The 27,111-nt window shown below is 39.6% G+C and overlaps 2 pseudogenes across 1 annotated transcript; both read left to right on the forward strand.

Annotated features, from left to right (window-relative positions):
• The first annotated feature begins 1,722 nt into the window (after window positions 1-1,722).
• Window positions 1,723-6,331, forward strand: LOC149263461 (CDT1-like protein a, chloroplastic; annotated as a pseudogene). Its single transcript, XR_016259273.1, has 8 exons — window positions 1,723-2,266; window positions 2,352-2,471; window positions 2,700-2,937; window positions 3,048-4,356; window positions 4,726-4,927; window positions 5,032-5,122; window positions 5,229-5,453; window positions 6,218-6,331. The product of XR_016259273.1 is annotated as a CDT1-like protein a, chloroplastic (transcript).
• LOC149263462 (chaperone protein ClpB1 pseudogene) lies at window positions 6,026-7,446 on the forward strand (annotated as a pseudogene).
• Window positions 7,447-27,111: the final 19,665 nt, after the last annotated feature.

Here is a 27,111-nt window from a genome sequence, read left to right on the forward strand (position 1 = left end):
CTAAAGACAAATAAAGAGGTTACTCACATGTGATAGGAGTATTTAAAGAAAAATATGTAAAAGTTAAATTGACTAAATTGGCACAATGAATCGTAAGTTACTCTAAAAGTTATCTTGAGAATCTGTAAAGGTCAATACGATGTGATGACTTACAAAAGATTGTTGCGCTGCATGTGAGTCGAAAAGTTAATGACCACATTATAAATATATTGAAGAGAGGAGTTTCAATTTAAGATTTATAATAGAGAAGAATAAAGTGAATATTAGATTGGGTTGAGATTACTATAAGTTGTTTGTTAATTAAATCATATTATTTTGAATATTGTGAATGATGGAGAGATGAAGAATTTTAGATTATATTTACGGGTGGGATTAAGTTATTATTCTATAATTAGTTAGATTTTATTTATTTTTTAGTGTTTTTTATTATTTATATGGTTAGTTTTATCATATTTAGTTATATAACATGTACTTATTATGATTGATCATTTTATCTTATATCTATTGAATTTAGATAAGTGATGAGAAGTAGTGAAGAAAGAAACTTATGCGAATGGTACTAAGACTCCTATGGATGTCATTGTACATGTTAAAGAGGTGCAAGGAGCCATGAATTGGAGGAATTGAAAAGGAAAATTGAAGAACTAGATAGTGCACTAATTGGAAATGTTAGAGTTATCACAAATTTAGAATTAGACTATGAGATGGAGAAAGAAGAAAATGTTGGTGAAATGGACCCTCTGAGTGTTTGGTCTCATTACTAAAGAATGGAGGTAAGGGGTGGAAGTTTCCTGTTATGATGGAAGTCTGAAAGCAAAGACTCTCATACATTAGATAGGCAAACGTGTTGGATACTTTAAATATGAGAATGTCCAAAATCCCAATAGATTCCATCTTGCAATAACAAAGTTAAAAGGGCATGTTGCACTCTGGTTGGATGTTGTGAAGAAACACACAATTGACAAGCAATAGGGGAATATAAAGACCTTGAAAAAAGTGGCGAATGAGATCAATGAGAAGTTATTGCATGTCCATTACTAGTAAAATTAAGTTTGTGTAGACAAGCACAAAATTATAAACAAAAATAGACATGTTTTATAATATACAAAAGAATTATTTAACTATCACTTATATCAAGAAATCTAGTTTTGGATTCAATATGAGATGAACATCCTTTCTTTTCTTAATTATGGATGAAGTGTATCATAATGTTTTAAAAGCAAAGGAAACGTTGAATAGAAGGTGTCAACAAATTTAGAGGAAATAGTATTAGAAGTAGAGGAAGGGTGAAGGAAACATTGAATAGAAGGTGTCAACAAATTTAGAGGAAATAGTATTAGAAGTAGAGGAAGGGTGAACGATGCAAGAGCACATTCTAAAGTTGCATGCCTGAAGTTTATAGTGTGAAATATATTTTAGAAATCACTGTTGTCACATAACTTACATTTAAAAATAATAAATTAATATTATACTAAGCATCCACTATAAACAAAATACTTCGATTTCCATCTTAAAAATAGTTAAAAATAAAAAAGAAATTAATTTACATTTTAAAAATAAAAGAGAAATTAATTTACATTTTTAGGCCGATAGGCCTTCCTATTGAAACAGACTTTCGTCGTCCTTTTCAATTTCAGGTTGACACCTGGCATCCATATTCTGCGGGCTTCTGTTTATTCTCAGTGCCTAGAACTTCCGGGTTTCCGTTTCCTGTTTCGATTTCCAAGCGATGTTTAGGCCATGGCATTCCCTGACTGAGGACGCTGTGGATTTCTCGGCGAAACAAAGAAACAGCGATAACGATGGACGGTACAGGAGGCAGGAGACAGCAAGGGGAAGGCACAGGCAGAGGGAAAGGCACATGCACAGGCACGGGCAGGGGCAGATCCACATCTTCCTCTTCCTCCCAAAGATCTCTTAACCAGAAAAAGGATCAAGCGGTTTTAGGGTTCCCTTGCAAGAAGCCGGTCCGTATCAGCAAATCTCTCAAAAAACAAATCGATGGAAGATCAGAGAAGGCCACGGGCAGAACTCCATCGTTGTTGTTGGGTGCTCCCACGCCCGAGAAAAAATGCAGTGAAAACTCTTCTTCAAGAGTTAAAAACAGGGGAGTTGCTATGTCTGTCAAGGAGGTCGCAAATCAAACCAGAAAACTATTACAGAGCTCAAACGATTCCACAGCTCGTCCCAAAAGAAATCTGCGTCAAAAATCCATTTCTGCCCCGCCCAAAGCTCCGAAGACTACAGATTTCAGTCTTCCAGACAAGTAAGCATATATCTGTCACTATATTTCTACAATCTGATTTTCTGGGTGTTTGATAAACTCACGCATTTATGTGTGGGTGTTATAGATATGAAATGCTGGCAGAGCTTTTCGATTCCATGGAGTCTGCCATCAAATTGCTTCGGCTTCGTAAGGGAAACAGTAGCTTCTGCAATATCTGCCCCCAAGTTGAATCGATGACCCACAAGTATGTATAAACCAGAGACTGGTTTCCGTTCTCCTCTCAGACCTACAATGCATAGAGCTTGATAACATTAGTAGACATAGAACTTCTTCTCTGTCCAGGATCTAAAGATTGGCCGATTGTAGTCATAGAATGAATGCTCAGACTTTTAAGGTAAATTTTCACAGGCATAGTAAAAGATATTTTCATCACCGTTTGGGAATTAATAGTAAACCCTAATTCTGGTTGCAGGAGATTTATGTATAACCATGTGGCACAATTGAAGCACATTTTGCCTGAAGGGCTTTTGCTGGAGAAGATCATGACACATGATGAGGAGACGCTGTGCATGAAACCAGAATTGAAAATCACTGTCTTGCATGATGCAGTGCTAAGTGGCAAGAGCAAGGTCTCCAAAGCCAACAATACATTGGGTTTGCGAAAAGCATTTCGTACCCGTCTAATGGAATTCGTCAAGGCTCATCCCAATGTGAGTCTGCTCCAGCTATCCTGTATTATTATTATTATTCCTTAAAATCCTTCAATATTATGAGTTTTAACTGGGTATGTACATGGTGGGCTTCATCGATTGCATTTCAGGGAGATGATGTTCCGGAGGCAATCTTGCCAGAGCCCTTCAATAGAAAATGTCAGCTAACCTCCCCAGGCTGCTCTCTACTTCCTCCAGTGATATGTAAAAGTCCTTCCCCAGCAAGAGGTGTTTCTTCTGATCCGCCTGCCCCTCATCAAGAAGACCCTCAACCCTCTATGATGTCCTCACTTTTACCCAAAAATTTCCAGAGGCGGTTTTCTCAGAGGAACTTCACAGCTGAACCATCTGCGAACCCACCATTCCCTGTGCCGGAGCAAGTCCCAGATTTGAAAGGTTACTCGTCATTCTGTTGCCTTGAAAACAACTTCTGATGTGTCCCGCACACCTTGCAAAACAGCGTCAGAGTTCGAGAATCCAAACACACCTATATCAAAGGGTTATTTCTCCCCTGTAACACCAAGGGTTACTCGTCGTTCTGTTGCTTTGAAAATAGTTTCTGATGTGTCCTCTGCTGTCAAAACACCAATTGTTAAATCCATACTGAAAACTAATATAAAGAGCCCTATCAGTAAGAAATATCTGCGATTTGCGGGAGTTTCTGCTGCACCCATTACATCCCCTCCTGTTTTGTCTCCCGGAACGCCAGGCTTTGCTTCTCCAGAGGCCTCTCGTCTTTCTCAGCCCACTGTGAAGAGATCTAACAATACCAATGTCAAAAGAGCAATAGCTTTTAACAGATCAGAAAAAGATTCCTCCGCTCCTCTTGCTTGTGAGCAGCCTGGAACCCGTTCAACACCTCTGAAAAGGAAGGCAGAGGAAGCCAATTTGGATGATGACCTCACTCAAGGTTTTCAATCTCCACAGTCCCTTGTACTCTCTACACCTGCCAAATCCGGTGAATGGGGTAACTCTGTGGATTCATTTAAGTCATCACCTTTGAGGAGGGCTGCAAATCCATTTGCCATATCGAAGAAGAATGAGAAGGTGATGCAAAACTCTACATATCCTCAGCATGATAGAAAAACATTCAGCTTGGAGAACACTCCAGTGAAAGGGTTCCCTAATACTCCACCCTTGCATGCTTCAAAGCGATTCAGATTCGGTGTAGATGAATCCCAGACACTGCAAGTTGACACAACTAAGAATTTCTTTGAAACAAGCCTACTGTGCTTACGATCTCCTAAGAAAAGCAATGCTGAACCTTGCAAGCTGGACATTGGTAGAGAATCGAATGTTTCAGAGCCAGCTGAAAAGACAAGTAACAATATTCAGGAGGCTTGCAAGATACATATCGATGGAATGTCTCAATCAGATCAGGAAATCATTGACTCCATTCCAATGCCAGTGTTGCAAGAGGTAAGTTCTTGTCATTATCTTTCGTGGTTTTACTTTGTTCATAATTAGTTGATTCAAGTCAATGACATTAAATTGCTTTTCAGACCAAGCTTTACCCCATGTTCGTTAGTGCCTTGGAAATTGCATTGGCATATCATGTCAAATTGCAATGACTTTTCTTTGTGATGTTCTTTGTAGTTGCTAATACTTTATCTGCTCTGGCTGATTCTGGGTTGGTTGCATGCTGTGTTGTAAACTGAATGCATGTTATACGTCAAAATATATTGTAGCAGAGATCATACTGCAGGTCACTTTGAAATTGTAAAGTTTTTTGAGCTTCTGAGTAAAATTTTCCCCTTTGAGTACTAAAGACTGTTTGTAACTTTGTAGGTCTATGAAAAAGAGTTGAAGACGATAGAGGAGTGCAAGTCGGGTGTATCTGCTGCTAATATGCGTCAGCAGATGATTGGATGCTTGCCTAGACTCTTCAATATGATACGTGATATATTTCGTTTAAGCAAACGCTCAGTTCTTACAAGACAGGAGCTTGTTCACAAAATAATATCAAATCACACGGATGTTACTGATAGAAGTAAATAACTCTCTTTGAACATCTCTCTTCTATTGTCTTGCAGGAAACAATTTCAATGCCATGCTATGTGATCTGATCTCATGCTTAATATTTTGTACTCGCAGGTGAAGTTGAGGAGCAGTTGCACCTCCTTGGACAAATAGCTCCTGAATGGATTTCTGGAAGGATAGCTTCCACTGGTGACTTTCTATATAGGTATGCTATGCATGAGTTGATTGAGATAAATGGAATCAACTAAAATGTGAAAGGTATTATTCTTGTGTTATGTATAACTCGTTTTAAATTTTTTACTTGGGCTCAGTGTCAAAAGTAACATAGATCTGTCAATGATCCACGCAAGAATTGCAAGCGCCTTGTAAACACATGCACTATGAAAGCTGGTGGGAACATGGAATATGTGTGGGAGTGCTAAACTACGCAGGCCAGTCTTTCAGACTCTGCAGCTGTACTCGTTGAAGAAATGCTTTCAAACATCACTTCTGTGGATTGGTACTGTCATTTATATCTATTTTTGATAGAAAGTGAGGTAACCTCTCCAATGCTTTTCCATGAGACTAAGGATTGCCTTGTGTTAAACACATGTTTTGTCACTTTGCCATGTGGTTGGAAATTATTATCAGGATATCCTTATGTTAAATATTTAAGTTGTCATTATTGCAAATCTAGGCTTGTAGTGGACGTGGCCGACCCACACTGGTTAAAAGAAACATATGACTTGCTTCCAAATTTCTATTGAGCATGTAATCGAAAAAATCATGAGAGAATCTGCCCATATTGCAGCTAAAAGGCAGGAGGGGTAACTGTTTAATAGGCAGTTTTTCATGCAGATGGTTTTTTTTTTCATCAAAATTGAATTTTGGCAAGGGAAAGAAAGCACTGCACTGTTTCTAAAAATTTAGTGTTGTGAGAAGACTATAGGAATGTTGAAAAGAGCAAGGGAGACTCTGCCTTGTGTTATAGTCCTCCCAGTTTTAGTCATGTAAACAGTCTATTCTGTAAATACTGCCAGTCAGTTGTGTTCCTTGCTTCCGTTGTTTTGTTTCCTTACATATTTTCTGCCAAGGTCGCACTGTTAGTTTCTCAAACAGAGTCATTATCATGACATCCAACCTTAGAGCAGAGCACTTGCTTGCTGCATTGTCTGGCCACACAACAATAAAAACCGCAAGAGAGAATGTCATGCAAGAAGTATGCACACGCATTCCTGGACTCTGTGTATGCATCTTTTTCATATAATTTTATCACGAAGTTGGCTGCGGTGCTTTGACATGCCTTTGAATATTGTTGCAGGTTAGAAGACATTTCAGGCCAGAGTTATTGAATAGACTTGATGAGATAGTTGTATTTGATCCTCTTTCTCATGATGAGCTCAAGAAAGTTGCTAGACTACAGATGAAAGATGTAGCAATTCGTCTTGCAGAGAGAGGTGTTGCTTTAGGGTTTACAGATGCCGCTCTGGATCTTGTTGTTCACGAAGCCTATGATCCTGTAAGTAATCACTTTGTTTCTTGTTTTATTCAGTCTAACTTGCCAGGGGATGTGTCCCCTACCCTAATAAACTTGACACTGCATCTCCTTCACCAGTCCTCCCTTTCCCTATTGCAGGGGACATGACCCACTCCTTGGACACATGTCTCCACATCGTAAGAGATGTTGAGTTAGGGTTCCCTCACTAAATTGGACTTACCTCCCTTTGAAACAATCTAGAATTGCGATTTATATGTTCTATTCTGATGCCTGGTATTTTTCATTCATAATGTTTGCTCGGTGTTCTTCATGTACAATGATTTTATTCAAGGTCTTATTTCTATTTTCCATGCCCTGTCATATAAACCTGTGTGGAAAGTTATTCTAGGAGTTTGATGTTTTGCAGAGTTTTGGTTGTGGTGGCCAACAGTGAATATTAAAAGCGCAGGACTTTTCAGTTTACAATTTCATTTTCTCAGATTTTCAATGGTCTATCATATATTTTGCATGAACCTGTCTAGGGAGTAATTTTAGTCTGATATTTTTGCTGGCAGTTGGTTGTGGTGGCCAACGGTTGATCTTTAAGAGCTGTGAACTCTTCAGTTTACAAAGTTGCTTTCTGAGATTTTCAATTTTCTCAATTTTCACATTCAGTTTCGGATTTTCTAATTTTCACATGATCTTCTTCCTTCTGTATGGATCCCATCGATATAAATTTCAGTTCTGTTCTTTAAATTTTAACATTTTCCTCTGGCACTTGAACTTTAAAAATGGGGTGCTGCCTATCTCTGCGTACTCGGCGAACTTAGTTCAAAGTATATAGTAAAGGGATGTTTTTGGTGTGTTTGATGATTAATATAAATTAATGCATTGTTTACTTGTTAATACTAGTGAAGCAGGCAGGATCATTATTAGCCTTTGTGGTTTACGGGTAATTTAGGTCAAAATTTGTGAGTAAAATGCAAGACTAGTTGGGGATTCTCATCTAAAACCTCTAAATGGATAACGTGGTAACGTGGTACTTGCAGGTTTATGGTGCTCGCCCCTTGTGACGATGGTTGAAAAGTAAAGTTCTCACTCTGCTATCTTGGATGCTCATCAGTGGGGAGATTGATGAGAACAATAAAGTATACATTGATGCAGTGCCTGAGTAGCAGACATTATCTTATCACTTAAAATATTTGTCATGTTCTTTATTTTATAGAACTGCAGACAATGGATGATGGTCTCTACCTTTCTTGATCGTCATTGTCCTTCTTAGGCTCATCTTCGTTATTCTCCAGTCCCTCAAACAGGCACCCAAAATGATCGGTTGAAGGAAAATTGTTGAAATTACTACGAGGAGAAGGAGATGATCTACCTTATTGGACCAAGAGGTAATTGACAATGTCCATGGAATTAGATGAATTGATTGAGGATGTATCTGGAGCAAACTCTGGGAGTTGTGACATCCAAACTCATCTATCACTTGCAATGCTTGGAGTTGATGATGATTTGGTATCAAACAGTAGTCCAGATTTTAAATCTACTTCTCTGAGCTTCATAATTTTTCTTACTGCTTTCTTCTGTAAAAGCTTCAATATCTTATATTTGGTGTATTACTGTGAGCCAATGTCACTACTTAGTTGTGTTCAATTTCAATCACTCTGCATAATGGCTGAAGCTGTGTCTGAAGTTGAGTGGAGTCCATGTAAAGTCCCTTGCCCACTTGATCTACTTGGAGCAAACTTTTAGAGAACAAGAACATGATAATAACAAACCTAGGGGCAAAACCTTCTGCTCTGCAAATTCCAGTTGGGGACCTTAATAAATATAGTTAAAGTCTATAAGCACTTTTTAAGGCATTTCAACACACCTCAGTAACTAATTTAATCATTTGCACATCTCTTGTCTTTTGGTGAGCATTTCTTGTCTTTTCTCTTGTGTTTCTTTACTTGTTTAAAAATTTTGAACAATTGATATCATTCAACGTTTTTGTGAATTAATTAAAGTCTGGCCAATTTTCACTGATGAATCCATTGCTACTGCGTTGTAGCATTTCTTTTTGCATTCTGGTCAGGTGAAGCACTAAAGCTTGATGCATATTTAGCTATAATGGCCCTAGTGTCTTTTAACTCCTCAATTTATATTTTATGCGACAGCGAAAGAACTGGTAGCTTGTTAATTGAAAAGAAAAACTTATTGCTGGATGATACAGCTTGACATTATTCTTGTGGTTGATCTCTATTGGATGAGTTTATGGTTACACTCCATTGGCTGACATTGGAATGATGGCCATCTTAATTACACTTCATTGGCTCACTGAAGAGTAAAATATGTAAACAACTTAATAGTGATTATTGATGAGAGGATGAGATTTACTGTTTTGTTCTTTATGTTATCTGCAAAACATAAAACACATATAGTTGAATAGAAAATATTGATTGTGAACCAAAACAAGTTCTAATTGATCTAATAAAATTGAAACTTGAATGGCCACTGTAAACGCATGTGATAACAAACACTACTTATGAGAACAATAGTGTTTGACAATAAATTTCTAATTAGCAACTCTGTATTTTCTTTCAATTAATCCAATTGTGTCTCTTCTTGTGGTCACTCGTTTTAGTGACCCACTGGTGCTCACTAGAGCTGAAAATTTTCTTGTCCTTGCCTTTGGAGCAATTGTATGTATGTGGAAGGAAAAGTAAGTATGATATCGCTACTGATTTGCCAGACCATTGTTATGTACTTTTTTAGGTCTGAAGATGTGTAACTTGTGGTTTAGCTTGATACATTCTCTTTTATACCACTTTACTTTAACTTTGTCTATATCATAAGTCTAGTAGCGATTTAAGTGTATGTCTGCATGGCAGAACTGCATTGGGCTTGAACTTTTATAAAAAATTACATTGTATTTAAAGAAATATGATGTCCAGATAGCATAGAACTCCAAACATCAAATCTCTTTGCTCCTTGTAGGCTTCAACCAATATCTCTTTTAGAGAAATTCAACAACTCTAATTTAATAATCCTATCGGCCTCTCTTTGTACCTATTGGGACAATTGCTAGTAATAACAGAGAGATATGTAAGGGTCGATTGACAATGTTGTTTGAATTTTGCCATAAGAGAGTCAGTTATTGCGTCCCTTCTTTTACGGATCGTTTTTTCGCCCCGCGCTCAACAACCTCGATTGTGAGAGCATGTGATTTCTTGATCCAAAATAACATTCCTTAGACGTGGACAATCTTGTTCCTTCAACATGTGCTTCCACTGCATCGTGACAAGTGTCGACGAAAGAAGTGTTCGGTGAAGAGAAGAGGATGGAAAGCGAGACAGCAACTGTAAAATGCAAGGGTCTTCCATTGTTCAGCTATGTAGCCATTGAAGTAGCCCATTGTTCATATATATATATATATATATATATATATATATATATATATATATATATATATATATATATATATATATATATTATATTTTGGAAGCTTTCTTTTTTCTTTTTTCTCTCTTTTTTTTATTTTATTTTAGTTTTTTTTCTTTTATGGTTTTGTTTATAACAATATCAGTTTTTTGAGTGATGGTTTCTAGAATGTTATAAACTTAATTAATAAAAAATGTTGAGGTTACTAATAAAAATTTTAGATGTCATGATCATTGTTAAGATTTTGGTTTTAGGGATGTTAGTTGTCTAGGGAGTGATTTCAAAAATCTTATAATATTCTTGCTATAAAAAAGGGAGTTGGTATTGAGAGCACTATTTTTTATTGGAGAGATGATTTTAAGGTTTTGGTTGTAAATTGGTTGTGAAGTTTCAAGGAAGTTGCATTTTTAGCCTCGAAAAAAAATCTATGTTGCATCACTTTCCAATTTGATGGTTAATGCTAAGATTCAATTATGTTAAAGTCATGGTTGCAAAATTGGGGTAATTTGAACATAGTAAAAGCGAAAATGTATTGTTAGTAGTACATTGTTATGAAATTGGAGTAAAAAAAGCCATTAAGTGTGACCTCTAAAAAACAAGAAGGGGGTTCTCATCAAGTTGGTAACTATGTTAAATTCCTAGATGTAAGAAATTTCAATGATTGGACAAGATTTTACTGAAATTTTATCAAAATTTTATAGAGATTTGTACCCCGCCCATTGAGTGTACAATGAATCTAGTGTTATCAGTTTCAGTTTTTAGTAAGCTATTTCAATTAATATGTGATCTAAGCAGTTCAATGATTATGGTACACTTGAGTCAATATAGTAAGATGATATCATTATTTAGTAAGAAGTTGAATGATGTTAAGAAAAAGTGGTGTGTTTGTGATTGAGGGTTCTATGCCATTAAATTTCAACCCTTGAAGAAATGGAAACACTATTTTCTACCAAAGGAATGTGTTTTGTTTACATAACGCAAGGCACTATAATATATAAATAGTCAAAGTAAGACAAATTATAAACTTTTGAAATGAATAGAGTTTTAGAAAGTTACCCCTTTCTCTTAAAATAGAGTTTAGAAATGTAAAAAGGTGGTTGAGGCATTAAGCCAAAGGCCAAAGGGCGATGTTTTTAAATACCATTAATATTGAAGTTGCTAATTTGATAGCATGGAGGAAGTGTGAAAAGAAACATGGAATGCGAATAGGGCTCCATATTTGGATTTCCACATCCACATAGTGTAGGTTAAATTGAGCATTTTAGAGTGGATAAAACCAAGGTATTGGTGGACGAGAGTTATTTTTGGCCCAGTATCAATAAAGGTGTCAAGAAATTTGTTGAGCGTTGTATAATTGTAAACTTTCCAAGGGGGGGAGCTAGACCACTGGATTATACATTCCTTTAATTGCACATGAAAAGCCATGAGAAGCTATAAGCATGGATTTTCTTTTCATATTGGATAAGACATGGAGAGGTCATGATTCAATGCCATTGGCGTTGAATATATTTTCTAATATGGAACATTCCATACCATGCAATAATATCAATGATATTACACATGTGGCTATGTTATTTTTCAGAGAAATTGTAAGGTTGCATGGGCTACCTAAAAGTATAACTTTAGATAAAGATACTCAACTTATTAGACATTTTTGTGGGACCCTTTGGAAGAATTTGAGTTCTAGGTTGTAGTATACTGCAACTTATCATCCATAGATAGATGGTCAATATAGATAGTTAACCAAATTATGGGAAACTTGTTTTATATTGGAGAAAAACTATGTTAATAGGATTTCATTGTAGCTAAAGTTGAATTTTCTTACAACAATTCAATGAATAGATCAATTGCTAAAAGTCTAGTTTAGGTAGCATATGGAAAGTATCAAAACGGTGTTATACACTTGCTTAAGTTGCCACAAGGTGAGGATAGGAAGAACATTAATGTAGATAATTATGTAGAAAGCATGCATGACATTCATGAGAAAGTTAGAAAGAAGTTATAACAAAGTAATGCTAGCTATAAATAAAAGAAATATTTACATAGGAAGTTGAAGGCTTTTGAAAAGGGTGATGGTGATGGCACAGTTGAGGAAGGATAGATTTCCCAAAGGAATTTACGACAAAATCAAGTAAAAGAATATTGATCCATGTACTATTTTGAGAAAAATATATGATAATGCCTATAGGTTAGTGTTGGTGGTGTTGAATGCCGCCAACATTGTAAGGGGATCTCCCCGATGTGAAGCCCCAATTAGACCACACACCGTTTGGTATAGGAGTCCCATCTGAGCATACAATCTAACCACCTTTGGAAAGGTTTGAAAGATATGTGTTGGTTACAATTACACATAAGGGAACACGACAACGTTTTGGGCAGAAAGTATGTAGGATTTGTGAGACACCCAATGTAAGGTGCATGAGGGAGACTTCTACAACTGGTAAAGGAAAACGAGACCCCGATTAGAAAATTAATAGTACTATTATAAAGGGGGACCCAAGAAGGAAGAGAAAGGCGTGTTGATTACTTGCAGATTAGTCCACATAATAACCAACAATCATTAAAGCATAATAACACTCATTCAATAAAAACCATAGATAAGCAATGAATTAGTTCATTAACTTAGTATGTAATTAGAGAAAAATATATCATAAACATAACAAGAATAGTCCTACTATATCTACGATATATGTATGAAGAAGTGTCGGCTCATAGAGATTTTGATTAAGAATGAAAGATCCCAAGTACATTATTACATGAATGAAACACTATACCTAGTAGTAGAGCATGAATCCACAACTTGATTCTCCAAAGAATGATCTATCTCCTATGCACTACAAGAGAAACCAAGGCAAGAATCCAAGCCTTTTTCTTGAGTTATGAGGAGTTATTTATAACAAATAATAATGACCTTTGAGCTTCCTCATGACTCTTCAACTCCTATGACTATTCATATTCTATTCATGACTTATTACATTCCATATGTGACTATTCACATTCCACATGTGTCCCTTGGACTTCATTACATACCATTTATTACATAAGACAAATTACATATGAGACAATGGCTATATAAGAAAAAACTGATAATGGGACAAATGCTCATCAAATTGATAAGTCATTGGCTTCCTCATGGAGCTCATTTGTAATGTAAGTGTGACATGCCCTGAACTCCACTGAGATGGCTCTGACTTGAAAGTGAAAGTCCTTTATGTAACACATCTCCACCTCTAATGTCTCCGTCAATACGGCCTTTTAGTTTGACTGTACATTATTCCATAGCCATGAAAGTTTCATATGAGCTTTGACTGGTGTGATGGCATATTGTAGAATAATGTCCTTGGTGACCTCCAAGCCTTCACGTTCTGTTGCTTGCTTGATCTGCTCGATGTGTTTCTTGATCTTCTGGAAGATGATTTATCTACCTATGATCACTTCATGTTTCCTTGTTGAAGGTATCCCATGTTTCTGTGTGAGAGACTTGAAACCATTGTGTAGTTGATTATAGCCAACAATAGTACTAATCGACTTTTCTCTAAGATGTGTGTAGTTTTGATGGTGGAGTCTCAACTTAACTGTGTCTATCTCTACAGAAATCTTGTCCTTCTTTTCCAAATGTTGTGGAGAATCTGGATACTTGACAACCCACTCCTGCAAATGGTCAACTGCTTTGTTTGCTACTTTCAAGAGTTTTAACAATTCATGTTTTTTCTTCTGAATTCCAATGAGAGGATCCACCACTTGTTGTAGAAGTATCATCTCATCATATAACCATGCCATGGTGTTCTCCATTGGACCCAATTCCTCCTGCATGGCTAATTACCATTTTGCAGTGCTGAAACTTTGCGATGATAACCATAGATCCTCTACCACAAGATGTTCCGCCTGTTGCTTCACTACAACAAGTTATCTTCTTAATCTAGCATTCTCATTCAACAAGTATTGAATAAAATCCTGTGTCATTATAACAAAAGTAACATTTTCCTCCATGATTGCTTTGGGATTCCTTTTGGTTTTGGTAGTTATCAACTTCTTTGTAGAATCTGAGACTAGATTTTGAGGATCATTCGGGAAGTATCTATGCCTTTGTTGCATGATTTGTAGAAATTCCTTTTAGATTCAAATTGCTTATGTAATTTTCTAAAAAAAATACTTGAATCCACTCTAATCATTAGCGGAAACAATTAAACGATCGAGAAATCACAACATAAACATGAGACAAGATTCAATCACATATGCTCAGATATTTATCTAAGACAAAATCAACTACTCAAAACCCTTTCCTATATGTATTGCATTAATAAGAAAATAGAGAAGAAATACAATGCTTTCTCAAGCCAGACCAACCTCTGCACTAGTATAATCTATATCACTGCTTCACAAACTGACCCTGGCCAATACTTAGCCAATTTTATTCCTACCCAAGATCATGTTTCCTTGTGTTGTTCAATAAGGAATTATATCCCTATTAATTAGGGAAATTGTTGATTGAGAACTGCATAATTCCTTTATGCCTTTCTCTAAATGCATGCACCACTTGTACAACCTGAAAAATTATACAACTGATAGTACACTGCCATTGAACTCCAATATTGACTGGGTAACTCGATTTATCTACACGCATCAATTATTCTGGGCTGATTGATGAGTTAATTAAAAGATCAACTGAAGTTGCACCCCACTACTAGACCCTCTACTAGTTATTAATCAATTAGAACTAGTTAAACTCATAATAACTCAAATTAACTGAACTTGATTGCTAGAAATTAGAAATCAAACATAACTAAACATAAATCAAGTGTCTCCAACTTGAATTAACCTAGTTAACTGAGTGACAAGGTCATGTCACCTTAGTTAACTACCTCAAATTATTTTTATGAAATTATAATTTGAATTTCTCCTAATTAAGAAAAATTAAATTAGGAATTTCTTACTACATTTTCAACACTCCCTCTTAGCCAGAAAGGGATTATCTGCTACCTTGATCCGGCCTCTATGAAACTTGAATTGTCCTCTTGACAATGCCTTTGTCAAGATATATGCATCTTGTTCCTCTATAGGAATGTGCTCCATCAACGTGATTTACATCTGCACACTATTTCATAGATGGTGATACCATATGTTGACATGATTGAATCAATCATGAAAAACTAGATTCTCAGAGAGTTTCATATAAATATGATTGTCACAATAAATCACAATAGGATCCATCTTCTGACTAAATAAACCAAGAAGATTTTTTTTCATCCATATAGCCTCACATGTTGCTTAACTTGCATCCATGTACTCTACTTCTGCTGAGGTGAGTGCAACAAATCCATACTTCCTATTATACCAAGAAACCACTGTTGACCCAACACTGAAAATGCCTCTTGATGTTCTCTTCATGTTTGATGGAATCCTCACCCAATCTACATCATTGAAGCCTTGCAGCTTCACTCCCTTTGTCTGTTTGTACCAAATACCAAAATAAGTGGTGCCTCTGAGGTATCTCAATGCATGCTTTGCTACCTTCCAATACAGTTTGGTTGGCTTAACCATTGCTTGACTAAGTTGGTTAACTACATAACACATGTTTGGTCATGTGTTCACCAAATACATAAGTAAAGCCTCAATCTGTCTGTATATGGTAGCCTCCACTACTTCACTTGAAGTAGCATAGTCCTTCCTCCAATTCCCTACTAGAGGAGTCTCCATGGGTTTACTCTTCTCAATGTAGAGCTTATTCATTATCTCATTCGAATGCTTTTATTGAGAGACAAATAATTCCTAATCTCCTTTCCATACTTCCAAACCAGTAAAGTAATGCATGAGCCCCATGTCCTTCATCTCGAATTCTCTTGCAAGATCCTCTTTTGCAAGAAATGATTAACTTCTCGTCTCCAGTCAAAATTAAATCATCGACATATAATACTATAATCAATAATTTAGCTTCAACAACAATATGGTAAAGGTTTTCATCTGCTTCAATTTTGGTGAATCCCAACCCCGTGAGATAACTGTCAATCTTGGTGTACCATGAACGGGGTGCTTGTTTCAATCCATACAATCCTCACTCGAGTCTTCACACATGCGACTCTCTGTCAAAGGTTTCAAATCCTTCTAACTGCTCAATGTACACCTCTTCCTCAATCACTCATTGAGGAATGTTTTCTTCACATCCATCTAGTGGATCTTCCACCCAATCTACACTGACAATGCAAGAATTGAATGGATTGATAAGTACCTTGCTACTGAATCAATGGTCTCCTCATAGTCAATTCCTTCCACCTGAGAGAACCCCTTGGCTGCAAATTTGGCCTTGTGTTTCTTTATTCTACCACCTACTGTATGCTTTACCTTGTAAATCCACCTGGAACTCACCACTGACTTATGTGCTGGTCTTGGGACCACTTCCAAAACACTATTTCTGAAGATGGAATCATATTCCTCTATAATAGCATCAACCCATATTGGTTTATGCACTGATTCCTCGAATGAGGATAGTTCAGTATCTGCAAGCTCACTCATGAGAGCCATGTATCCAGTGTACAGATCCAGTGACCTCCTCCGCTTGTGATGAGATGTGGGTGCTCCCACATTCTCTCTTGCATCATGAAACAATCTAACATCTTCCCTGGTTTTCTTCCTTCTCTGGATGTCTTTGCTTGAGTTGTATCTACTCTCTGCTCCTTTGCTTTTGGTTTCTCGACAACTTCTTGAGGTTCTTCCTTTGGATCTAAGAGTTCCTGATTAGGCTGCAACTGAAGCTTCCTCTCGAGAGAATACATCATTGCCTTCTCCTCATCAAATTTTACATCTCTTCTTACCATTGTCATCTTGAGAGATGGAAAGTACACACAGTAGTTATGAGGTGTATTAGTGTACCCCAGAAATATCCCCAACTCTGTTGTAGGCTCTAGCGTTTTCCTTGCATCCTTGGAAACATGACAGTAAATTGATGATCAAAAGATCCTGAAGTGTGACACATCTGGTTTCTTCCCTTAAAAATCTTCCTCTGGTGTACTCATGCCAAGAATCATGTGTGGACTCCTATTATGCAAATAAACAGTTGTGTTGCATGCTTCAGGCCACAAGTGCAGTCGTAGGCTCTGGTCATGCAACATCACCCGTGCAGCTCCCACAATACTTCTATTCTTTCTCTTAGCCACCCCATTCTATTGTGGGTTATGAGGTGTTGTCAACTCTCATTGAATGCCTTCTTTTGCAGAGAATTTATTAAACTCATTCGACACATATTCTCCACCATTATCACTCTTGAGAGCCTTCACTTTCCTTCCATTCTCTTTCTCAACAAGTGCTTTAAACTCAACAAATTTGGGGAATGTTTGGTCTTTCTTGTACATGAAGTAGATCTAGCACTTCTGTGAGAAATCATCCACACATATAACATAATACCTATGCTTTATCATGAAGGCTATCAAGAAAGGTTCACACACATTTGAGTGAATCATTTCGAGGACTTCTTGTGCCTTACTGTCCTGATATTAAACGTGGATTTCGTGTAGTTCTCCAATGTACACCCTTTTCATGTACTGCCCTAGTGCACCTTTCGAAAGGCATGTAGAAATTTGTTGCATGATCTTCAAAGAACCATGTTGAAAATGGCCCAATATTATATGCCATAATTCACCGATGTCTTGACTCTGCATCTTCTCTGCTTTTGTGCTCAATGCTGAATAATCTCAAACATCTAATTTGTAGAGGTTCTTCACTCGAACCCCAATCTTCTTCACTTCCCTTATGGTGATGTGTCGCAAGAAAGTCTTCCCTTTGTTGAATATCACATCGTAGCCATGGTCTTCCAATACCTCTATGGAAACCAGATTCTTCTTTAGACCCGGTACATACATCACATCCTTAAGCCTGAGAGGGGATCCAAACTCCCTCTGAAAATTAATTGTACCAATATCGGTCGCGCTATACCTTCCATCATCTCCCATCTCGATGTGGGTATGGAGATCCTTCTCCTCCAACTCACTGAAAAATTATTTGTTTCCTAGCATATGGAATGAAGCCCCACTATCCAGATACCACACACTACCCATCACTATGATTTCCATGCATGCAATGAGGGTGAAGTCCAATTTGAATTGGGAATCCAAAGATTCACTTGTCTCTCCTCCTGAGGGCTTCTTTCCAACCTTCTTGTGTTTACACTTCGTGGCATAATGTCCCATCTCATGACAGTGAAAGCACTTCATCTTCGACAAGTCTTTCTTCTTACTTCCCTGACTAGAAACCCCTTTGGATTGGGATTTCTAACCTTTCCCTTTATTTTCCTTTCCATCCAAGGCACAATTATCCTCACCATCATGCTTGGATGAGGTTCCATCTCTGGTGCTCTTCATTATCTCTTCTTGTAACAAATCCAACCATAGTCGTTCCCAATTTGGTATCTTCTCTCTCCCGTTTATCAAATCCTGGTAGTTGTTCTTAGTTCTAGCTCTTGGGAAGGCCTAGAAGTGTTAGGCTTACCAGATCATCTTCTAAAATTGTAATACCAACACTCCCAAGTTCATCTCGACATTGAGTGAACCTGCTCAGGTATTGTGGTATTGTGTCACTCTTTTCCATCTTGATCTTCCAAAGCTTGTCCTTCAGTGCCATCTTCCTTTGGTCACCATTTTTTTGAACAAGTATGTCAATGCTTGCCATATTTCATATGGAGTCTCTTTCTCGTGGAGATTCAAGACAATATGATCTTGAACTCCCTCCAGTATGATCCTCCTCGCCTTTTCTATAGACTTCTTCTATTCTGCTAGATCTTGAGCATTAGATGTTGGAGGCTTCAGAAATCATTATATATGAATTCCTTCAGCCCGTTATCTTCCAAAATTGCCTCCGTCCTATCCTTCCAAGAATATAATTTGAACTACCCTAAAGGGAATACTCAAGTTTCAGTCTATAGAAAGACATCTTGCTAGCTCTGAAGAATGATCCTACAAATTCAATTCACCTACAAAGTCAACTTCGAATTCTCTTCTCTATTGTGATTCCTACTCTAATACCAACTAGAAATTCCTTGTAGATTAAAAATATTTATGTAATATGCTAAAACAAAATACTTGAATCTACTCCACTCATCATTGGAAATAATTAAATGATCGATAAATCATAACAGAAACATGAGACAAGATTCAATCACATATGCTTAGAGATTTATCTAAGGGGAAAGAAACTTCTCAAAACCCCTTCCTACATGTATTGTATTAATCAGAAAATAGAGAAGAAATACAATGTTTGCTCAAGCCTAAGTAACCACTGCAATAGTATAATCTATCTCACCGCTTCACAGAATGACCCTAGAAAATACTTAGCCAGTTTTCTTCTTTCCCAAGCTCCCATTTCCTTGCAATGTTCAATAAGTAATTAGCTCCCTATTAATTAGGGAAATTTATCATTGATAATCACGCAATTCCTTTAGCCATTTCTCTGACTACATGCATCACCTATACAACCCAGAAAATTATACAATTGATAGTACATTTCCCTTGAACTCCAATCTCAACTGGGTAACTCGAGTTATATGCATGCAACAATTATTCTGGGATGATTGATGAGTTAATTGAAAGATCAACTGAAGTTAACCCCCACCACTAGCCCCTCCACTAGTTCTTAATCAGTTAGAACTAGTTAAACTCATAATAACTCAAATTAACTGAACCTAATTGTTAGAAATTAGAAATCAATCATAAATAAACATAACTCAAGTGTCTCCAAATAAAATTAACTGAGTTAACTGAGTGACAAGGCCATGTCACCTTAGTTAACTACCATCCAAGTATTTTTATGAAATTAGAATTAGAATTTCTCTTAATTAATTTTGTGAAAAAATATATTAGGAATTTCTTGTTGCATTTTCAACATAGTCCTCTTCTTAAGCTGATAAAAGGTTGCACTGTACACATTCGTGACTCTGTCTGTGGCTGGAGGTGTGATTCCTATTTCTCTGAATGGAAGATGACCACCTTGGAGGGGAGGTTCCTTTGGAGAACCTGGTTCATCATCCACAACCTGGATGGTATCTTTTTCCTCCAACTCTTCCTCTTCAATCTCCCGATTCAATTGTTCTTCTTCTAGTCGCGATGTTGCTTCTTCCTCCTAGGACTGCCTTTGTTCTTATTCTTCTATTCAAGTTCTCTCTTCTTCTTATTCTTCTTTCTTCTCAAGAAACTCATCTTGCTTCCTCTTCTCCTTTTCTTCTACTTCTCTCCATGTTGGCTTGTTGGGGCCTGACCCAAGTTCGGAGTTAGTTAGCCAAGAAAATTCTTGTACTACTGGCCCATTCGGCAATAGTCTACAAAGCACAAACTAAGGTCTCACCCAAAGTAGTATGGGGGGGTTTTGGAACCAGGTTTCCACACCCTTGAGATTTCTGAGGGGTTGATTTGGTCCAACTTCTAGTCCTTGCGAGCAGGTTGCTTCGCACACTTCCCTGTCCTTCGCATCCTGATGTATTCACCTTCGCGCAGCACTAACCAGGGACTGTGGGGCTCCCGCGCTGCTGGAGCTACGCTTTGCACTATTTACCAGTTAAGTATCTTCACATAAATGGATGCCTTATGTTTTTTTATTTTATACAACACATTCATATAAGTTTGCACAGCAAATAAACAATACACTTGCAAATTATACCCAATAATACATAAAACAAGAAAAGATACATAGAAATATGGTAAAACTTCTCTTTATTAATTCTTCCCACGGTTACAGACTCGACCTCCCCTGCGCACTCAGCTACAGGTGTCTGTGCACTCACCTACGGACTACTATGCCTCTGTGCACATAGTTGCAGAGTCTTCTCCTACTCTACCGCCCAAAGACACAACATACACTTCGACTCAATCCCTTAGATTCATCATGCTTCTATTCTATTCCTTGATTACTTTATTGTTTCTACACTTACAGCCTCTCTCTATTTATACAATCCCATGGTCTCCAAACCATGGGTAGGTCTATCAAGCTGACATTACATTACAAAACAAGGGTGGACAACCCTATGACTCTATTATGATTTCACACTCCGCACCCACAAATTGCGGATTCTTTCCAATGGACTTGGTTAAAACTTGGGCTTTAAGCCCCAAAACATGCCTTGGGGGAATTCCATGCCCAACATGCCCCCAACACAAACATCGTGACTCACCCTCAAGTCACTTTGTCAGTGCGGAGATCTTTGCATGGAGTCCCTCCAACTCTGTGCGAACCAGTGTAAGCTCGCTAGCACACTAAGCGACTGCCTGTTGAATCTCCTGTACCCATTATTCTAAGACCGCGGTGTCAGAACTGCTTCCTTGCATCTGTTCCTGTGTCCCCTGCATTCGTGTGAGCTTGCCTTCAATTGTTGTGGTAATGGTGAATGCTTCTTCAATCCAAGGCTAAACGCGTGCCTTCAGAACTACTTCTCAGTATCATGCGGCGTCCACTTGCTCTTTCAGCGCTTTGGCATGTTGTATTCATGCGAGCCTTTGAGTGAGAGCCACCATCTCCATGGTCCATTTGACACTGTTGTACTGCTGCTGGAGCTCACACACCTTTGTCTCTAAGCACTGGATGTTGGGGTCCTCCTGCAGATTCGTGAGGACCTCAAATGACTCCTCCAACATTCTGGTGTAGTCCCTTACTGTACTGTAGATCTCTTCCAGCCCTGATGTAATAGTGATGGCGCATTGTTCTCTTACTTACGGAGGGGTGGATGGCTATACCTTCAACCAAAACTCTGCTATCTGAAGGTTCAGCTCTAGCTGAACCTTAGTCATTTCTTCTCGCACCCTGTGCACCCCTGCTGCTAGTCTATGGATCTACGCCTTTGTTGGTGCATCTACTGGGATGGCCAGCTCAGGGACCATATGACAGGCTTCTTCTAGGACCTATACCTTTTTCCTATTTTGCGACACCACTTCATCGCGCTGCAAGCTCAACTACTCCATGTTGATCTTTTTCTCACTCAGCACTTGTAGTGCGCAGCTCTCCCTAGCCCACAGTTTTGCAGTAATTCCATCCTGCAAAACATAAAACATCTCCCATAGGAGTGCAGCCATGTTGATGCCAATACCTTTTAGTGCACTAATCATAGGCCTGTCGACCTCATTTGTTGTCACCAGTGCCCCTTCTGGCAGCACTATTGTATTTTTTGTCTGAGCACGCAACATCTACTCTGCTACAGTTGTCCCTACTACGAGGCTGGTCAAAAGGGTAACAGCCTAAGGAGTGTGCATATGCAACTCCTGCAGCTGTGCTCTGAGGACCCCCAACACAATCTGATTCTCTTGCACGAAGTTCTAGAGGGCCTCGGAGGTGAAATCACGTACCATCTCACCAATGTCGTGTAGATCACCCTCAGTAAGGCTGATCGAGTCAATAGATAACTTTGATGCCTTGAACTTCTTGCGCGGCCCTGTCCACTCGCTCAGGTGCTAGCACTTTAGTTGTGTTGACGCGGTTTGTGGGTCCCCACCGCCCTCCTCTTCCTCTGTTTCCTGCCCATGCAAAGGTTACTTCTGGCCCTCGCATGCCTTCTCGGGTGCCTCCTGTGTTGTTGTTGTTGCTGCCTTTTTTTGTTCTGTTGTTGTCTACGCAGCGTCTCGTTCCTCCTGCACTTTTGTTGTCATGGTTTCCTGCCTTCTCTTCTCTACCAACTGTGCCATGTGTAGTTTGGCCTCCTCTTTCTTTTTCTGTTGAAGACTTCTCCATTGCTGCGATATCTGGGGCGCACCACTCCGGCGGCCATGTCTCTAGTACATCAAAATTTACATCATCCATGGTTATAAAGGGTAGCTCTCTGCATTGTTTGGCTGAGTCCTTGCATGCTCTAATATAGATGTTATGGAGGTTCGCTTTAAACTTTGAAAAACTTTGCAGGTTGTTGTAGACAGTGGGTGATAATTGTAGCTTGCGGTTAATCCCCATTCTGATGTTCATTTCCATGAACACCCATAATATCTTACTATCACGGATCCAGTTTGTGTCCTTCGTGGCCCAGAGTGAAGCGTACTTCGCGGCCTCTAGCAGATCCTTGTCAATTGTGGGGAATTGACTGTCCTCCAGTAATTCCCTTGCCACAAGCACTATGGACAGCAGAAGCCATGCATAGTGGAACATTTTGCCTTGTTCCTGGGCCTCATGACAATTTTCCAGGAACTCCTTACACAGGAACTCAGAACAGTTGAACTGGACCCCCTCTGCGCACTACTCAACAAGTGCCACCACTGGCACGGGTACCTCGTCTGCGTGGAACTTGCGCATAACTTTACTTGCTAGTATTTGGGTCACCACCTTTACTGCTTTGTTGTTGATGCTGGATATGGCGTAGCCCCTTTTCTTCTTCTCCAGTTTGTATTTCTTCTTCATGGCCTCCGCAATGGCCAAGTCACTACTCTTCCCCTCCGAGATGTCTGCGGGGTCCTCTCCTTTGCATGGGAGCCGGGTAATGTGGTGGATTAAGTGGTCCATGATAGGGATGGGCTCCTCTAGCCACAAACACCCACAATCCACCAAGCAGAGCAGTTGCCTGATGATGAATGTTGTTATTAGAACGCAGTGGAAATCCGACACCCAGAGCAGGTTTAGTAACCCCGCCTTTTCCACTCCTCATAACCACTTTCGCAGCTCCAATTCGATAACCCCTGCCACAGTGATTTGCTTGGGCTTCATGAGTTGTGCGGTTTCTAGATGAGGGAACTTCTCGTGGTCAGCGAGATCCCAATCTTGAAATTTCAAGCTAGGCACCTACCCCAGGTGCGTGCCCTCAAAGATGATGTTGTCCTGGAGGAGCGGAGTCTGGAGAGAGCTCTTTCTCTCGTCGAGATCCTTGGGCATTATTGCTTTCCCCTTCCGCGGGGGGATATAGGTGGGCAGCTTTGTTAGAGGGTGCATAGGCTCAATTTCTTCCTCCATGCCTTCGTCCTCGTCTTCTTCAATGATAAGGTCCTCCAGGTCTTCCTCCTCCTCTTCGGTTTCCAATTTAACGGCTTTCCCTTTCTCGTCCATCATTAACCTAGTGTGCAACGGGTTTCGCAGGGATACACGCACAGGAATCATTAACTATTTGTCTTTCTTCAGCCTTGGTGTGCGCGGTGATTTAGGGATTTCTGCCACAATCCCGATGCCTTCAGGGAAATCCCCATATTCAGGGCCTACGCGGCCTCTTCGACAGTGATCTCTGCAATTTCCATAACTTCCTCAGATGCTACCATCGTTTCCGTCCAGAAATATATCACTTGCATATTCAGGGGCTCAATCAATGCTCTACATAGGTCAAACAGAGCTCTGCTCAAAATACGCAGGGCATACAATAGCTCAATTCACAAATGACCAAGTGTTGTTTGTTGGGCAACCCTTTGTAATTTATAGCACCTTTTGAATTTGAATTCGACCGTCCCCCCTCGAATTTGGTTCATTAATGCTCCCTTCGCAACAGATTTTCCCAAATCTTACCCATAAATCGTGTCTTAAATGCCTGCCACCCACTCCGTTTGGTCTCAAGTCGAGCATGACATCATGAATAGTGACTCCAACGGTCACTTTCCGACCAACCTACGTGGTGGCACAGCCCCCCTTGCGCAGTTGCGGACCTTGTGACACTTTACTCCTACACGTAGCTCCAAAATCACGCAGCTCCCAAGCAGAGTAGTTTATAGTCTTGTGCCTCCTTTCAACTACCTAGAGCACTAAGACTGTACTTCCCTTGGCTAGTCAGGTGGCTACGCCACCTGTATAGGGTTTCATCTGGTCATCCATCACTTTTCTTGGAAAATACCCACCTTTCATTGTTACTGGCGGTGTCACGCACTATGTCATCTGCTGTGCGCCACCATGGTTGATTCGTTTAGTAATATGTGGTCCAAGCCAAGGCATCATACTGATCAATTCATGCTGATAGCCCCCAAATTTGTCAACGTGATCGTGTGCACCCTGTTTTATCACCCTGGTCTTCTTATCGAGAAAATCTTCCTTTATCTCATCCTCAAGCTTCTTGACTTCCGCTTCCACCAGAGCGCTTTTCTCCCTTAATCGCACCCTATCTTTCATAAGTTCTCAGAGCCTAAGGACACCCTACCAGATTTCCTCGTCATGTCCCAAGTATAATGCTTCGTTCAACTGTGCTACCCCTTCTTTCAAGGTTTTGCGAACCATCGTATTTGCCGGTGCTGCTATGCGAGGACTAGGCATTTTATGCTCTATGGGGATTATAGCATTCACTCCATACTCCAACCTCGGAGGCGCCTGCGCCATCAGTCTCTTGCATGTGGTCCTATAAGCCCATAGAACCGCTGGTATGTACAGGTCTCAATCAATCCGTTGCACACTGTGTACCTTGTTTAGTGCTTCGTATACTTCATTAAAGGCTTCTGCATGGATAACCTTCTGTGGACTTGGTCTTTCCATACTCTGTGGTTCCAACTAGAAGGGTTGTTCACGCCATTGCCTTGCCCACACCTGCTTACTGACCGTATCTCCTAACGTGAAGACTGTGTGCATCCGCGTAGGTTCCGTACCATATGCCTATATCCATCTGGACAAGTGGGGGCACGGATCATTTTGTCCGGCCATCTTTTTTATTAATCGCATCTCAAGCTTCCCAAATTGTATGCACATCATTCTCATGCATTCGTGCCAGTCCCCAAAGCCTCCTTGGTGTGTACCCCACCATCTCACGGGCGTCACGTACAGTACCCATTTCAAAGCTTCGAAATGTTGCTGTTCCAGCACCTCTCTTTCAAATCTGTTTAGGAAGTCATCTACCTCACTTGTCCCATCATACATAGACAAATCCCTTGCCTTCATTGATACGCAGCACAATGATATCCTCATCATGTTACAGTTCAGCGTAGTTACCTCGTGTAACCGATTCTGCCATCATTCTATCTCCTCGTTTGAATCCGATGTGCAGGAGCTTTTTCTCTCCCATGAGATTCTTCCATCCGCGGCTGGATTCACCCAGTCTTGTTCTTGCGCGGTTACCTTGTAGATGCAGTCCAAATCATCACCAGTGTCATAGTTGTGCACTGGCTTCGTGTAGCGCAATCCTTTTGCAGGGTCCAAAGGTACAACTACGCACAAAGACTTTTTCTCAAAGATCATCTTGCACTTCTTCATATTTATCACCCCATTCAAGTCAGTGGCCCGATATATTCCTAATACCGCAGGGTAGGGATTACTACCATCAACAATATATATCACTTCGAAGTCTGCTAGCATCCTTACTCCTTCGATATCCACTCTGATTCCCTACAATCTCCCCATAGGTAGGATTTTTTTCTGGTTTGCCATTCGCAGTTGGATAGGAGACCATTGCAGCGTAGACCTTCCCATGCGCTCACATGTTTGCTTTGGCAGAATGTTCGCATTTGATCCTAAGTCTAGAATCACTTGGTCCATCTCATATTCTCCAATCTGCGCAATCAATCTCATTTCCCTTCCTGTCCTCGTCGTGTGATTTCCGAGCTTCCAGACTATGCGCGCTTCTCCTGGCGCGGTCCAAACACATCTATTTATGAGTTCCTACAACCCCTTTATAGCTTTGATGTTGTGCAACAGCTTCATGCATGTTTCCAGGAACATTGTGAGCATCGATGGGTCCATTTCTGGCTCCGGTTTGTCTTTGCTTCCTAAAGTGAAGGCATCAATGAAGCTCTTCCTGGCTTCCATGAAGGTTTCCTTAGTGCACTCCAAATCAAACTGTGGTTCTTTCGTTGGATCCTTACGAACCCAAGTACTCTCTTCAGGCTGCTTGCCTTTGTCATCCCCTATCGTAATTCCACTTCGGAGCACAATATTCACATTAGGGTCTTCCTCGCGCAACTCAGACCTCATCATTTTCAGGTTCTGAGTCGGGGGAGGTTAGAGTGCTCCTTCATCACGCAACCTCTCTATCAATGTGGGAAAATCCTCCGTCTCATGATCAAACAATGTACAATACAAGCATGATAGCCGTGTTGGATTCATACAATCACGAGCATAATGTCCTAGACCTCTGAAATTGTAACATATCAGCTGTTCACAACCTCTTCCAGGTCCTCCTCCACCTCGGCCTCATCCACACCCCTGAAATCTGGTTTGCGCCATCCCTGCGTTTTAGTCAAGGGGTCGTGTTTCAGCCTAAACTCTATAGGTAGGAGTCTAATCCATCATCAGTTCATAACTCCTACTAGTGTGCTCATCATGTCCCACTAATCTACAAAAATTATAGAACAACTATTGTGAATTCTGTATGTACTTCTGCAATAAATGGAAGTTATCTGTAGCATGATTTCTTCCTATTTTACAAATCACGCACCACAACGCAAGTGCCCCGCTAGGTCCTACTT

The sequence above is a fragment of the Pinus tabuliformis genome, chromosome 6 (genome assembly GCF_031772625.1).
Source record: "Pinus tabuliformis cultivar Carrire ecotype Pingquan chromosome 6, CPIR1, whole genome shotgun sequence".
Lineage (NCBI taxonomy): Eukaryota > Viridiplantae > Streptophyta > Pinopsida > Pinales > Pinaceae > Pinus > Pinus tabuliformis.